We start from the raw sequence: 15,044 nt of genomic DNA on the forward strand, positions 1-15,044 counted from the left end.
TGTGGAAATGATGATAAGTTAATATATGAATGAAGATTAAGCCTCTTATTTATATATATCATTATGAGATTAATGCGGGAATGAAGATTTATATCAAAATATTTTACATGACCAAATTAAATTGAAGAATTTATTTATTTTATATGACCAAATTCAATTGAAGAACCTATTTATTTCAAAAACATCTATATTTTTATTTAAGTTTGCAAATATTGAAATCTAATTACAATTTTTTTAGACTTTGAATTATGAAATTTAATATAAATTTACTGTGAAAAGCTATTGCAACTATAAAAAAATATGGAAAACTATTTATTTGAAATACATATTACAAGTATTTATTTATCTAGATTTTTCTATGATTAAATTTAATATAATATCAATATGAGAAAGATAGAGGTTTTGCAAATGTAAAATGACATATAGTGTAGAATTGACTATTGAGGGTGAAGCAAATACTAAATTATGACAGTGCCACATAGGATAGAGAATAGTAGAGAAAACTTCAATATGTAGCTATTTATATAATAAATAGATTGAAATACATTTAAATAAAATTTTATTATTTTTTTAAAGTTATCTTTTTATTTACATTTTTAAATGATAAAGTTTATAAATCATTTTATTTAAATAAAAAATCCTCCAGATCATTACAGTGTATAGAACCACGAACCACATACAACATCAGGGAAATTTATTCCAAAGGTTAAAAACCGCATTGGCCGATTCATTGAATAAACAAATTACAAATAGATGATCATACATTTTCATCTTTTGTGGTATACATACATGCATTCATTCTTAGTTTATCAATTAATAACAATAAACAACCAATTTCGTGAAAAATAATAAAAACCATGACGGCATGAGGGTAGTGATTTTGTAGCTAACAAATCATATAATACAGTCATAGCATTAAAGAATCATGGTGATGCTGGGTTCAACTTGGTTCAATTAATAGCTGCAGCAGCAAGAATTGCTTTTCTTGTCAACCTCGTTGCTAGAGGCTGTCTTTTTGCTTCCTGTTCAAGACAACACCCCTCTAAAGCTCAGGCTTCAACAGGAAGTCTCTGAATCCTGAACTATGGATTCCCACATAGCCTCTACAAGTGAAAGATAGGTCATATATAAGTAATTGCCGGACAGAGAATGCCAAGAACAATTCATCACCTAAAACAACAATGTCAGTCACATGAAATCTGATCCTCTATAAAGAATTCTCCTAACTCATTAACCATTAGTCTATATTACTAAAGAAAATCAAAAGCAAAGACACTCAAAACGACCAACTACACAAATCGTATTGTTAAAAGTAAGGGTCTTTCCATAAGGAATCTGCAGTAAACTAATAAAAGTATGTTGAGTAAATTGAATTGTAAATTTCTAATGAATGCTAATGAGATATAGATATATGAAAAAGATAACCAAAGTTATATCGTAACTACCTTTAAATCTATCAAAAATTTCATTGTATACCACATTAGTCGTCGTGTTGTTTGTCTCACCATTCTCGTCACATATTAAAATTTTGAGACCTTTTTTCTTAAAAATAGGACATAATGTTCTCTGAAATTTTACAGGTGTTGAATTTTGAAATACCCATTTGACTGAAATAAGTTAAGACACATCAAACACGTAATGGAGGAATAAGGAGACTATAAGTTAAGCACATGCATAACAATAACATGCACAAGAATTCTTGAAATACAATATCCAGTAGTATATTAAAAGAATGATTCATACAAAACTTCTCCACAAAAAACTACTCATCCAATATCATTTAACAACAAAGTTACTATAGACTGTAAAATTATAATGCATTTTCAAATCTGTAATAAGGCTGGTAATGTTAAAGAGCATGCAAATGGCTACCAAACATAAATTGAAATTTGCAATACTAAAAATTGATAGATAATACCGTCTTATTCCGTTAATAACTCAAGGTTTATCCCTGCATACAAACATATTCCCACAGGATGCAATGACATCTATCTTTCTACATATTTTTCCTATAATGATCTTATCTATGAATCTCTCGAAACTTTTGTAGACAGAAGACTAATCATGAATCCGATAATTTCATCGACAACTCAAATAATGCTAATCACTACCACAAATTTAAGAAGACGTGTCTAGCAAGTTATATAGAAAATGTAATTTTCTTATAGTTGATGTATTAGCACCATTTCATTGCAAATGATTTTTTTCCCCCTTATCTTTACTTCTAAAAGGCCAGAGCTAAATAATTATATTCACATTTTTCTAATTAGCAAAGAAAAGAATATTTCAAAATGGGTAACTGATATTTTGAACCATGCTTTCACATAATTAATTCTTGTATTTTCTAATCCTAGACAATATCAATGGGCTAAGGATGCCCTACCAAGTAAAATAGCAGAAAAGAGTGTAGTACAAAAATTTTCTGATGTCCTATAATGATATAATCTCCACAAGTTAGTGACACGTTATTGATGAAGACAACATATATAACCACTGCAACAATATTCAAACTGAAATGAATAAGAAATACTAACCAAAACTTGAAAATGTCAGCCAATGGGTTGGCGAATGGCTTTTTCCTCACGCCGGTGACTGGCGTGGATTAGGCATCGTAGATTGTTCATTTCCTAATTCCTTCAATTTATGCAAAGGATGAAGGTGTTTGAATAGTTTTAGAAATATATTAACTTGAGATGAAATTATGACAATCAAGCACGTACCTTGAAAAATAGGTTTCGAAATGAGCGGGATGGGAACGAAGAATGAAAACTAATATAAACATTGGAATAAATAGACTTGAAAAGATCATTCTTGTCCAGCAATCATGTACAGGTTTCTACCCTTTTATTCTCAAAATCAGTCATCGGCCATATAAAGGATAAACTACACAAAATCATTTGCTGTGAAGATTAACATATCTTAAAATGCAACCATGAGGCTGACTCCAGAATAAACACCACTACCTTTTTGCTTTGAATGGATAGATAAAATTAAGTTATATTCAATTTGGAATAATGCTAAAGCACGTACAGAACATAAATCCAACAATTATTATGTAGTGTGCTAGCTTATTCCAAAAATGCTAAAGCACGTACAGAACTAATGAGCTTATTTAACAATCAACTATTTTCTAAAATTATTTTCTAAAAAAACTGACATTTACAACATAGTTCTATTCTCAATCAGAAAGAAAATAATTTCATCCAAGTAAATCTCTTGGTTAATTTGTTGGATAATTCTTTGTTAAAACCTCAAGTACACTTTTCCATTCAATCTTCTCATCCTCTTTACCTGATCAATAACAACTGCAGGATTGGCATCATATTGTATTTATCATACCAAGGGGAGTGGATTCGACGTGTCTATAATAGCAATCTATTTTGCCTTTTCAGCTGTCACATATATTCCATCTCCAAATTTAACATCATAAAAATCGAAATTTACATCATTAAAATCAGAAAAAAAAAAAAAAGCAAGAACCTAAATGATAATTAAATTGATGAATGGTTCTTAGAAATCAAGAGTAATTTTTTTTTTTTTTATCACTCACCTGCGGTTCTGGAACCAAACGTGTTTGAGCTCAATGTTGAAAAGAATGGGGCATTGCCTGGTGAGTTGCAGCCGGCGGCGGCGGCGACTGGAGGAGACGAAGCTCGCGGCGACTTAGGATTATAGATTTGGGAGTGGGAGAGAGGCGATGGGAGAGCAAGACAGGCCGCATATATGGTAGGGCGTCAGAGAAGAGCTGGCATGCCTCGGAGGCTCCTATGGTAAAGCGTTAGATACCAAATTAGGGCATTTGCATTGATATGGAGAGAGAAATTTGCACCATAGATCAAGCGATGGGGAGAAAATACCAAATCAAGGTATTTGCAGATTGATTACTGTGAGAAGCTGAGTTTTTTCAAAGGAGTAAAATGTAGAATTTAGATAAATCGAAATAGAGACTTTTGAGAGCGCCACGTAGGATAGAGAATTGATGTGGGCTCTCAAAAATGTATTGTTTTATAGAATTGATAGATAACTTATATAAAGAGTTTCCCAACTTCAATTTGATACTTGGGCAAACTTAAATGCATTAATCTAAGAGCAATATAATCTCTGGGAATTCGGTAGCATCGTTGAGAAAATTGAATTTATTTCAAAAGTTTCCCTACTGACTTCATATATATATATATATATATATATATATATAGCCCCAATTTATTTCGGTAGGTTAGATAGCCTAATATCAACAAATGGAAAATGAATGCACAGACCTAATAAACACATTCGCATCATTGATTTTGTTGTTAGGAGAAAATTATTTATTAGATATTTGATAAAATCACCTATTTCGGCAGCTTCTCTCTTTTCTTTTCTTTTCTTTTCTTTTTTCCCCTCTAGGCGGAATTGACAATTTATGTGTACTAAAAATTAAAAGATATATTTACATAAATATATATAAATATTAAATAAAATTAAAATATAAACAAATATAAAATATATTTTAAAAATAAAATAAAATAAAATAATCCACATCAATTATTCAATAAAATCCTGAATTTGAAAATATAAATTTTCAACTTTATCATGTTATGAAAATTACAGTAATTAAATAAATTTAAAAACTATTCGATAATAAAAATTAACATTACGCATAATTATTATAAAGTATTACGTGTCAAAAATAAATAAATATTTGCATACACAAACATAAATAAAAAATTACAAAATTTTAATGAAAAAGAGAAAATATTTTAAATTTTAAAGTTTTCATAATATATTCATTTAAATTAATTTTTCATGATTTTTATACTATATTAAATTTAGGGGTAATTGCCTGTAAATCCCTAACGTTTACACAGAATTGGTTTTTGCACCTATTTTTATTTTTCTTCTTTTAAATACCTAACCTTTAGTTTTTGTCTCAAATTTGTCCGGCGACCGATTTTTTCTTACGCCGGCGCCGAAAATGCCACTGTGGCAGCCGGAATTGATGAGGTGGCAGCCGGAATTGACACCTAAACATATTATTTACATGTGGCAAAAAAATAAAAATAAAAAAATAAAAAAAATTCCAAATCATCATCATCTTCCTCAAACCCTTATCCCCCTCCCCCAACAAGCCGCCGCCTCCCCCCTGCCAGCACCACCGGCGCCGCCTCCCTTCCCTTCGCCGTCGCCGCAACACACAGAGAGGTTCTCGGCACCTCCGTCTCCCTCAGAACTACGCCGCCACCTCTGTCGCCGTGACACACAGAGAGCTTCTCGGCACCTCCGTCTTCCTCAAAACTACGTTGCCATCTTCGTCTCCCTCTGAAAACTTGGCACACCCACCTCTTCTTCTACGACGACTCAGGGCAGCGGCGACATTCTAGCCTCCATTTCCTCCGATTTTCGACGACAAAAATGACCCTCTTTCCTCTGTTTCAATATTGGCCGACAGTAGCAACTCTCTCGATTTGGAGAGGGGCCGGCGGAGATGGGCCTCTCGAATTGGAGAGGGGCCTACGGAGATAGGCCAGCAGAGGAAGACAGGAGAGGGGCCTCTCGATTTGGTCAGGTAGCGGCGGAGGGTGGGGGAAGGGGAGGGGTCGACGGAGGATGGGGAAGGGGAGGTGGTGGTGGCGTGGCCGATTTGCAGAGATCGGCGCCCGATGTGGCAGATGGTGGGGGAAGGAGAGGAGGAAGGGCGGCGGGTGGGGGAACGAGGGAGAGGGGAAAGAAGACGGGGGGGAGGGGTCGACGGAGGATGGGGGAAGGGGAGACGGTGGTGGCGTGGCCGATTTGCAGAGATCGGCGCCCGGTGACAGATGGTGGGGGAAGGAGAAGAGGAGGGGCGGCGGGTAGGGGAACGAGGGAGAGGGGGAAGAAGACGGGGGAGGGGAGGGGTTATTCCACATGTGAATTTTTTTTTTGTTTAATTTTATTCCACATGTCAAATATATACTTAGGTGTCAATTCCGGCTGCCACCTCGTCGATTTCGGCTGCCACAGTGGCATTTCCGGCGCCGGCGTAAGAAAAAACCGATCGCCGGACAAATTTGAGACAAAAACTAAATGTTAGATATTTAAAAGAAGAAAAATAAAAATAAGTGCAAAAACCAATTCCGTGTAAACGTTAGGAATTTACAGACAATTACCCCTTAAATTTAAAATGCATATTGAATACTTTTTCATGAATCAAATTTGATGCTCTATAGAAAAGAATTAAAATACAAAAAAAAGAAAAATAAAAAATAGTGAAAAAATTGGTGGGAGAAGAGAGAGAAAAAGAGAAGGGGAAAATGGAAGGAAAAAACTCATCTTTTATATCTATATAGATAGTACTGTTATTAGGTTGAACGATAACAATATTACATGATAGGATACAACAAACTATTTCAATAGTGACATATTTTTTGATAAATAATGACACTTATAAACGTAACTGATTAAAATGGTTACATATTATAGTTTGGGTAGTTATTATGTGTATCACAAAAGCTAAGACATGTCACTAAATTTAGTACTCCCTCCGTCCCAAACGAAATGTACCTGTTTTCCTTTTTGGGCTGTCCCAAACGAAATGTCCTGTTTTCTTTTTTGGCAATACACTCTCTCTCTATACTTAATATTTAAATAATTTCCACCAACCCACTTTATCTACTTTATACACATTTCTTAATCTCCGTGCCGAAAAGAAATGAGACATTTCGTTTGGGACGAAGGGAGTAATATTTGAATGAGTAATTATTTTTGTGACATGTAAAAGTGTAGTTATTTTTGTGATATGTGAGAGTGTAGATATTTTTTATGACAATATAATTTATAATTAAATATTTATTTAAAAAATAATTTTATTAATAGTTAAAAGTAATATAATATTGTGGGTATATATAAAATATTTGTGAAAGAGTGTGATACATTCACACACACAGAGAGAGGGAATATATATATATATATATATATATATATATATATATATATATATATATATATATTGTGATACCTACGCGTAACAAAAATATTCTGTGATAATTTTGGATGCCACAAAATTTGTTACATGAATAAATGTTACAAAATTTATTATATTTTTAAATGTAACAAAAAAATTTATATTTTTTTTGTGTAACTAAAGTACATAGATATATGTATTAGTAAACTTTGTTACATTTAAAGATGTAACAAATTTTATGATACAACTCTTGATGTCACTAAAATTGTGTCACTACTAAATCATTTTGTTTTAGTACTATGACCATAAGTGTTAATTACGAAAAAATTTAATTCGTACTATTCGTGCTAATTAAGTGCGCAAACGAAGGCTTATTGGGGTGAAAAAGACAACAATCTCCAACCATCCGCCGTCACCAGACGACGCCTTTCTATTCTCTTCTCAAGTGAAAGAAAGTGAAGTAAATGATGAAACTGAAGATTTAGTTCAAGAATTTAGTTAGCTAGATTTGTGAGATCTCGTATTATTTATTAATTTGGTAATTTATTTTGTAATTGGATGTGTTGAAAAATGAAGAAAAGACAAAAAGAATGTTGATTTGAATTTTGTTCATCAATTCTACTTGGATTTGTTAGAACAAATTGTGAATTTTTTTTATTGGAACAAATTGTGCCATTTTTGCGCGACAAATCTTGGAACAAATGGTACGAAAGAATCCATTTGCACAATTCATTCCAAGTGTTGGCGCGCAACACTTGGCACAAATAGTGCGCATAAGTTCTTTGGTATCATTCGTGCCTAGTGTTGGTGCAAAAGATTTTGGGATGAGTGGTGAGAATAAATACTTTCGCACCATTTGTGCCAAATGTTGCACGACAAAACTTGGAATGAATGGTGCAAATGAGTTTTTTTGTCACAGCCCGCCCTAACTAAGGATAGTTAAGCCGAGTGATCTACGACTAGGGATGGGGTTAAAGAAGAAGGGGAAGAAAAGGGGCGTCATTTATAGCCGTAAAACTTACTCATCTTAATAAAACTCGTCATTTTCATTCATGAATACTCAATTGAAAATAGTCTATGAAAGACAGCATAAAACTTAATTAATATCATTAATCAAGTTATACATCATATGAAACCATTCTCTTAAGACTCAAAGTATGACATAACATACTATAACATCAACAACATCTTGCAGCGGAAAGTAGCTAGACATATGTATGAAGACATATTCTAGACAGGTTAACTATTTATTAACAACCCTGGAGACTCCGCTCATTGCAGCACCATCATCACATCAGCTCAACCTGCACATTTAGAAAACATATGCAGGGCTGAGTACAAAAGCACTCAGTGGGCACGTATGCCTAGGTATAAAAATACATGCTTCAAAACTGTAAATTGTCGTGCCATCATAAACAGTACAGCAAGGGAGTTTTTCGCTAAAAAGGCCCAAGCTTACTAAATTCATTTGTGATTCTTAAAGTTCGACTGCAGTCTAAGTTCTCTTGTAATCTATCATATCTGGAACTGTGTGCCGGAGAGGTGGCCACCTCTCACGGTCACTTGACCGGCCAACCCGCTAGATGACTCACGGTCACTGGTGTACACTAGTCCTGGCAGGATAGCTATCAACTGCTCAGGACCCGAATTCGATTGCATCATTGGCAAAGCCAAAGCAGATAGATATCATACTAAAATTTAAACATTTTATGGCAAGACAATACTTGAAATAACTTTAACTCAAAGATTTTGTCATGAAATAACTTGCTTGAATGTAACATTTAAACTCATTTGATATATATGAAACTGAAATTAACAGTTAGATCATCTCATGCATTCATTCGTATAAGAGGCCTACGATACGTAGGGGATCTCTATATACGTATAGTAAAAGTAATGCCCACCTGATTGCAGTGTTTTGCTACTTAAGACAATGATTCTCTTTCCTTAGCGCGATAGGTTACTCAGACGCTTTTGTTTATTTGAACCTTTGATAACACGAAAACATGTGTTCGAGTGAATAATAGAAAAGATAACAACAAATGCAGTGAATCACTATTCACTCATTTCTCTAACTACCCATATTTCCTTAAACGACTATATCTAACTCATATACAATCGTTCTTCCTTTATCAAAATATTTCATGTACCTTTGAGGATGTAGGAAATTCCATTTTATATTATTCATTTATTTATCTATTATAAATAAAGAATAATTCTATAAACATAAAACGTTTTCCTTTTTCCCATTTAATAATGCCAATCACCAATATATATATATACACATCAATAGCTCATTTATAATCTAAAAGTGATATTTTATCAACAATAAAACTTTAAAATCCTTAATAGGAATTATTTTGAATCATTTCCATCTCAACAAAACTGTATAGATTCAACTTCAACTAATAAACTGCTTTTACTCCGAACTCGTATGGAGTCGAATTTTATATCAATAGAAACCTCTTTGAGTCTAGTTTAATTGAAAAAAAAGTATGTTGAAAAACTCCAAGTAGTTTAAGAGATATAGCGATTTTCCCATCGCCTACCAGATTCGGCAGTTTTCTGCCAACTGAAAGTCCAGATTTTTTGAAAAATAGCAAACGTTACCTGAATGAGCTCAAATTTTATATGTAGATAGCTAACACATATATCTTCATAGAATAAAAATTTGAGAGCTAAATATCAACATATGGTTACTGAAATAATTAACCTAATCATCTGCCTCACGACAGTTTCAGCAGATACTGGCAGTAGACTTCTCAAATTTTAAAAGAGTAGTAAACGAAGTTCAAATAACATGAAACTTTGTACAAATATTCACCACACTCCCATCTATACCCCAGAAATTTCCCATAATATAATAGAAACGGGAATGCATCGAAATAAGGGCATCAACTTACCCTTGTCCAAGTGAGCACTAATGGAAGTTGTTCGTCGGGGGTTTTCTGGTCGTCGTTCCGCGATGGTGTTTAGCCGCGAAGGTCTACGACTTAGTCTTCCTCGTGCGAGGTAGATCAGGCTACACAACGGTGTTTTCTCAATCCTTTTTCGTCGTAAGGATAGTGAGAAACGAAAGCCGTAAGTTGGCCGGTGGCTAAGTCGGGAATTCGACGTTGGCCTCCGAAGGATATTGCGGCCTTTGGTCAGGAAAATATAGAGAAGGCTTCGGCCTTTCGATTGTTGGGTTTGGTAGCCTGAAGATGGAGGAACGAGTACACGTTCTCGGTTCAGAGCCTAGTGGCCGGTCGGCGAAGAAATAGCCTGGCGAAGGGAGCTCACTTGAGCTCTTGCAAGTAAGAAATTTTAAAAATTCTCCTAAACTCTCTCTTGCCTCACACCTCTTGCTGCACTTCTTCCTTCTGCAGAACTCTCCTCAATTTATAGAGGAGTTTCTGCAGACAACAGAATCAAAATGGTGGAAATTTTTGGTACCGGGAGTTGCAACTTTTGAAAATTTGATTGTTGAAATTTGCATCTTTTGACAAAATAAAGACACAAATTTGATAACGGAGTTCGGCCAATTATGCCTACGTCCCCGGAGCTGCTGCAGATCTATTTAACAAGGGAGAAAAATATACAGTGTTTACAACACTCACAACACTCAACTCACAACCCGTTATTCCCCGTGAAAATTACTATCTAATTTTCACTATTCACGAATTTCACTATTCGCGACGACTGTCACTATTCACTTGAACAGTACTTCACTATTCACCTTTTCTCCCAACCCTTCACCTGCTCCTCTCTTTCTCTAGATTGCAGATGAATCTTTTTTTTTTTTCTTTGGTTTTGGGTGTATTTACAAATGCTGCTTCGAGGATTATTTATAGGGAATTGAGGTGGTAGGTGGCTGCAGTGTGAAAAGAAATGTTGCCATTGTTGAATGGCTTGCCGCAACTTTTTGACAATTGTGGGAGCTGCTTTTTGACTAACATGTAGGAATTGTTGCGTTGGATGAAAAATCGAGAAATACGTGTAGTGCCGTGATCTAGTTTCTCCTAGTTCCTGTAATAATTCTCCAATTCTTGTTTAATAAATACTCGTCGTATTTATATAAATTAAATCCTCAATCTTGAGATTTAATACGTGAAAGTCGGAATTAATTCGCGACTTAATACCTTAACACATATAACGCGAAATAATAAAATTATTATGCATATGATCTCAAATTATAATTCTAACAATTCGATTTAAATAACACGATTTATGAAATCGATTATAAATCTAAAATTTCTAATACTATTGAATCAATCAACTGGTAATGCAAAGTTTCAATGTGTAGCTAAACCAATAATTTAATTATTGGTTTGATTCATGATTGAATATTAAATCGCAGCTCTGTATCTCTTATACAGACTTTTGCTGAAATAATATTATCTGAACAAAATAATCACAATAAATAATTAAAAAAATTTTTATAACTAATGCACATATTTAATCTAATATGTATTTAAAAGAGCGGGGCATTACATACTACCCCCCTTAAAATAAATTTCGTCCCGAAATTTGCATACCTGGTATTCTAGCTTGTGATACTAGTCATTCGTTTCATTCATCTCTTTTGTAGCCTTTTCCATCCTGTGATGGTTCCTCTACATGACGAGAACAATATTATTGCCTCGTAACACTTAAACCTTGCAATCTAGTCACTAAACTGATTTCTCTCAATAACTTAAGCCTTGAGCTTGGACTATCTCATCTTTCTTAATCACATACTTTCTTAACTGCGAGACGTAATATTCAGTGTATACATCCACAATCCTCCACTAACCATTAGTGCACTATTCCTGACTTTCGTGAATCCTTTCGTTTTTCTTATTCTTGAGGCGAGACACATTTTCTCACCAATATCCATTTTCATTTCGTGCTTTCATAATCCTTTCTTGCAATTCACACTTAACTATTGATGCAACTACACAGCTTGATATTGTCTCCGGATGTTGAACAATTACTAAACCGAATAAGGCAATTATCAATCAGTACTTTATATTTAGTGGTGAAACATCTTATCTTAATTTCCAATTGATAGTACCATCATAATTCTTCACTAATTCGAATCGTCTCTGTTGTCTTACATTGAAATCTCTTTGCTCAAAAAAAACACTTCAAATTCTTGTCAGCTATAAGGACCTCACACTTAACTCCGTAGAGATAGTATCTCCAAATTTCCAACACGTGCACAACCACAACGAGTTCTAAGTCATAAGTCAAGTAATTCAACTTTGGGGCTAATGAGACATAGTGCTCAAGTTCTCTGAAGTTTAAAACAAATACTTGCTTCCTATTGATGGAGCTTTTGACACTTTAGCCGAAACAATCACCCTTCTAGTGTGAGGTTGTTGGCTTTGAGGTTGGGTTGGATCTTAAGTCTTATTCTAAAGTTCTTTTTCTATGCTCGAATTTTCTGTTGTTTTCTTCATTCCATTTTCTTTCCTTCACCACATCTTGAGGTGGTGTATATCCAGATTGTGTCGGAGTCTTCCCATTCTCCCTTGGTAGCAGTGATTCGATGGTGAGAGTCTTGCTCGTTGGTTGCTCCTACGTAATATTTCTTTGGCTTGGTAGGGGAATTGAATATCTCATGACGCCATTCGTTTGCGAACTCCTTCACGCGTTTCTTATAAGTGTCCACCATATTTGGAGCACGTCCTGATATTTTGTTGAAAACTCTATCATACTAGTTATCTGCCCTGGTTCTCCACTTGGGATTCCAGAAGTTGCTTTGTTTCTACCGACTATCGGTCAAAAGATAGGTTGATGCTTAGTGTATCTTTCTAACTGTGAGAATATCACCTTCTAGTACTTCGAGAACTGACATCAAACTAAGTCATTCTAGTCATTACTGTGCTTATCGTGGTAAAATAAGATCTTATTGTGACAACTACATAGTGTGAGTCTATACATTGGGATGACGCCCTACTCAAGGTCAAAATCCTAATTGACAATCACCGAGATCTTAGTTATATGGGCTGACCAGACCCAGCACGATGAATCACTCAGTCAAATGGGAGCTTCGCCCCCAATCATGTCAACTTCTTATCTCTTATAAAGCTTTAAGTCAACTTCTAACTTAAAGCACTTACTAATAAGTACTTCATCATAAGTTACTGATACCATGAAAGTCCATTCTATGTTGTTCTAGCCAAGCTATCATGACTAACTGTAGTGACCCGCTCTTTTATATATTTAAATCCAGTAATGAGTGTGTATTTTTGTTCATCAGTGAATGAAAATGGATATTATTCTGATATGAATTCAGCTTATGATCCTGAATTTATATTGTTAAAGCAGTCAATGATATTATTTCAGAGTTATAACTGACTTAGCAAAGTCACGTTAATTATTTAAGCGAGATGGAATTAGATTTTATTCTTACTCAAGTTGTAGATTATTTCAGACTCGTGAGTTAATTAAATCTGCGGATTTAATTTAGATATCAGATCAATGAACGAATTAAATCTACGGATTTAATTTAGATTCATTTTATAACTTATCGTTTTTAGTAAGATATCACATGTCGAAATCGGGATTTATTTAAATAAACAGTACAAGCAAATATGAGCACGTGATTCACTTTACAGTTACAGAATCACCGAGTCAGAGAAAATACATCAATAATTCTCCTCTACATTTTTTTTTCCTTTCTTTTTCTTCTCTTTTTCTTTCCATTAAACTTTGTTCCCCAACTTCTATACACCACTATCATTATGTTTTTCTTTCTTTTTCCCCACCATTACACTCAAGTCTTCACCAATGAATTATTAGTATCAACCCCAGCCAACAAACTCCCTACTTCATTCACTGTCCGTCAAGTTTCAAGGGGAGTAAAGTACTCTTCTTCTTGCCAAACTTCAAGGAGGTAAGCCTTCTTTGAATTCTCTTTAATGCACTCAGGATTCCACCTACATTTATGAACAGCAACTTGGTTATTTCAGTTCATTTTGCTGCATATAATCCAACAACGAAACAGCCATTCAACAAGACATTCAAGGTATTTACACTATTCCATTCCTTCAATGCACCCACATCCATACCAGCATCATATCAGTTTCAAATGATAGATGACCATAAGCTTGAAAAACTTAGCAAAGTTACATACTCTATATGAAATAGCATCAGTTACTTTCCTGTTGTATTCATATCTATAGAGCTCATAGCAAACCACATATGCGAACCCATGAATTATGGCATTTCACGGAAGTAGTATGATTCATACATTGAAATATTACCACTGTACAACCAAAGCCATGAGAGCTCCCATCATGTAGCAACATGAATCAAAATACAATAGCAGGGGATAGAACAAAGACATCTCACACTCTATAAGGCAGAACACCAATCACTATACTTGTATGTAAGAACTTAAGGGACTCAACATACTAAGCACAACAAGGAAAATCAAGCTTTACAATAGAGTAGATGGAGACTTAGCTTTTAGAGATGAGGGGCGCTGCTCTACTTAGTCAAGCCGAGAGACGATATCTGGGCGGCGACTCGCGAGAACAGCAGCGTCGACGGCGTCGAACGGTGAAAGGCAGACGACTCCCGACCTCGGTGATGGCCCTCGCCGATTGGATTGCAGCAGCGGCGGAGTACCCTTCGCCCAAATCCAGCAGCAGCGGCGTACTCTTCTCGCCGGTTGCTCAGTGACAGCACGGCGGCGATGGAAGGCTTAAGCAGCGGGCGGCGGCAACGCTCCTCCAGCAAGCCGCGACTCCGGTGAAACAGCAGCAGCTCCAGACAACGGCGATAGCTCAAAGCGGTGGCGGATCGAAGCAGCGACACGGCGAATCTCCCGACCTTCCAGTTGCAGCGACGACGGGCTGCTTTGCCGGAGTTGAGCCGGAGGGCCGAAAGAGAGGACGGCGCCGGGGCTTTGACGCGTCGACAGTCGACGCCGCTCGGAGCAGGCGGCAGCGGTGTAACCGGAGAAGGAAGACAGATCGGATTTGAGGGAGAAAACCGGTCTGAAACTTCAGGGGATATTTAGAGCTTTCGATCCCCTTCACGTTAGAGACGGGGAGAAAGAGAGGCAGGTGCAACCGGCGCCGACTGAGTCGCCGGTTCCGCGGCGGCGGCGGTGGACCTCGGAGACGGAAAAGAGTTTCAAACGGCGACCTTG

General features: G+C 35.6%; 2 long non-coding RNA genes across 2 annotated transcripts; both read right to left on the reverse strand.

Annotated features, from left to right (window-relative positions):
• Window positions 1-693: 693 nt before the first annotated feature.
• LOC131021625 (uncharacterized) lies at window positions 694-4,070 on the reverse strand. Its single transcript, XR_009101013.1, has 3 exons — window positions 3,551-4,070; window positions 2,535-2,634; window positions 694-1,103 (listed from the first exon to the last, which is right to left on the reverse strand). It is a non-coding gene; the product is annotated as an uncharacterized LOC131021625 (long non-coding RNA).
• Window positions 4,071-7,983: 3,913 nt separating this feature from the next.
• On the reverse strand, window positions 7,984-10,441 carry LOC131021626 (uncharacterized). Its single transcript, XR_009101014.1, has 2 exons — window positions 9,823-10,441; window positions 7,984-8,907 (listed from the first exon to the last, which is right to left on the reverse strand). It is a non-coding gene; the product is annotated as an uncharacterized LOC131021626 (long non-coding RNA).
• Between the last annotated feature and the right edge of the window lie 4,603 nt (window positions 10,442-15,044).

Source organism: Salvia miltiorrhiza, chromosome 4, assembly GCF_028751815.1.
Source record: "Salvia miltiorrhiza cultivar Shanhuang (shh) chromosome 4, IMPLAD_Smil_shh, whole genome shotgun sequence".
Classification (NCBI taxonomy): domain Eukaryota; kingdom Viridiplantae; phylum Streptophyta; class Magnoliopsida; order Lamiales; family Lamiaceae; genus Salvia; species Salvia miltiorrhiza.